Below are 2,500 nucleotides of genomic sequence, written 5' to 3' on the forward strand. Positions count from 1 at the left end.
GACAATTTGGTCAAACAAATAGAAACTGGACTAAAATGTGTTCTGCTACACGATAAGGGAATGTCGAAGAAGAATTGATCATCTTGAGAGGCTAAATCTCATCAAACGGCGGTCCGCGGCTCAAACGCTGAATAAATAATGGACCTTGACATGAAAAAAGGCTGTAAAAACCACCGATCTAACGCCTTATTATTAAGGCTACATTTCATTGCGACGGCGTCGGGTGCCGTAGCCCAATATAGCCGGTTTGAAGCTCACAGTGTGAAACCACGCGCATACCACGCAGCATAAATGGGCGTTTAAGTCATTCTGGGCGGGAACCCCTTTTGGTGTTTTAAACATTATGTCATGCTTTAGCTGTTGAAAAATAACAGATCTACAAGCTCGCAGCGCGCCACCGAGTGGCTTGTAGGTCTGCTATTTTTTTTTTTATCGTGAAAATGTGCCGCAAATCATTGAATATATATTTCAGAGCGAACATTTTTTATTAAAATATTGGCTTCTGGGGGGGGGGGGGGGGGGGGGTCCCTGGAACAACATATTTTGAGATGGGGGTCCGTGGCCCCAATAGAGATAATTCTGGGGGTCCTCGACATGAAAAAGGTTGACATAGAAACAACATTTTTCTGAAAAATGTTGGGATTCAGAAGCCCTTTTTTTTTTTAAATCGACCTCAGTCCAAAATGGGTTAAGTCATTATGTATCTGCCACGTCTGCTGTTCTGTTTATCCACTGAGCTGGGGGATGACTCGGGAGTCAAATCCTAACGGGTCCACGGAAGGGCGGATTAGTGCTATTCATACATATACTCATCATGCATCTTGAACTGGTTGACTCTTAACCCATTTAGGCCTGAAGAAAATGTCTTCTAAATCCTGAGAGTTTTCTGAAATACCTATGTTTCTATAGGCCTATATCACTCAATATTTCATGTCAAGGACCCCGAAAATGATCTGAAAATATGTTGTTCCAGGGACCCTCCTGGAGGCAAAGATTTGAGTTAAAAACGTTTATTCTGAAAAAGATATTCCAAATTTGAGGCACATTTTCACGATATATATTTTTTTTAGCAGACCTACAAGCTCGTAGCGCAGCTTGTAGATCTGCTATTTTTCAATAGCTAAATTATAACAATGTTTAAAACACCAAAAGGGGTTCCCGCCCAAAATGGCTTAACCTGAATTCCTTGAAGAATTCTCGGCACGTTGCGTTGTTAATTTAACCTGAATTCCTTGAAGGATTCCCTGCACGTCGTTCATTTAAAAACGGTCTGTTTGTGTGTTTAATGAGCTTGTAATGAGGTGGGTTGTCTCCAGGGGTGGTATAAGTGACGTAAAGTACATTAACTTAAGTACTGTACTTAAATGTAAATGTAAAATGTTGTTGTTGAGGTATGTGTACTTTACCCGAGTATTTCCAATACATTTAACCCATTCTGACCGGGAACCCATTTTCGTGTTAGCATCATGTTATGCTTTAGCTATTGAAAAATAGCAGATCTACAAGCTCATAGCGCGCCACCGAGTGGCGCGCTACGAGCTTGTAGGTCTGCTATTTTTTTTTTAATCGAGAACGACTGACATTTTTAGAATCTGATCTCAGGTCAGAATGGGTTCATCAGACCAGTGTGTGTCCAGTGGAAACCTCGTATGAATCTGATCTCAGGTCAGAATGGGTTATTTGAAAACGTTGGTTACTAGTTATTTTGTAGATTTGGATTAGTATTACAGAACATGCATCCATCACTTCAGCCCTGCAGTATATACATTTTTGCCCATTTGAAAATAGCCGATCTACAAGCTCAGGACGAGTCGCATCGTGGCGCATCGTGAGCTTGTAGATTCTTGGCTATATTTTCAAAAGATTGTTATACAATTGAAAACTTGAAATGGGACATTCTGCTAAATGAGTACTTTAGCAACAGTAGTATTTCTATATTGCTGTATTGATACTGTAGTGCAGTGGTTTTCAACCGGTGGTCCTTGAGGGGGTCGGTAACTCTTGAGTGTAAAATGGTGGTTCCATTTTACACTCTACAGAGTTATATTAATACATCTGCATTACTTAAGTTAATGCACAAGAAGTCTACACAATTGGAGAATGTAGAAGACGTTTGCTGTAGTCTCTCCTAATGGTACCAACATCAATACAGCATTGGAAATGGGGACAAATGCTTTAGTTTTGGGTCAGCAAGACTAAATCCCATCAAATGGTGGCCCACGTGGCTCAAATAAATCTGTAGAATAAATAATGGGCCTTGATATGAACAGGGTTGAAAAACCCAGTGGCGTGCACAGACACTTAGAGGGGCAGGTGCTCAAGTGAAAAAGGGGCACCCTGTACAGCGCGTGGAACCGGCCCGGTTGCCTTAATAGTGTGAGATTGATAGATTCTGGGGCATAAATAATACATTAGAAGCCCCAAAAGGGGCACATTGCTGTCCAAGAGGGCAAGGGCAGGTGGTGCTCTAGCGCGCCCCCTAGTGTCAATCTGTGCACGC

General features: G+C 41.8%; 1 protein-coding gene across 3 annotated transcripts in view; it reads right to left on the bottom strand.

The window, feature by feature from the left end:
- Positions 1–2,500, bottom strand: part of LOC308310090 (retinoic acid receptor RXR-alpha-A) — a gene marked incomplete at its 5' end in the record, with an annotated part of 32,994 nt that overhangs the window by 16,210 nt on the left and 14,284 nt on the right. The window lies entirely within an intron of this gene.

Source organism: Protomyctophum bolini (genome assembly GCF_963924005.1).
Source record: "Protomyctophum bolini genome assembly, chromosome: 22".
Taxonomy (NCBI): Eukaryota; Metazoa; Chordata; class Actinopteri; order Myctophiformes; family Myctophidae; genus Protomyctophum; species Protomyctophum bolini.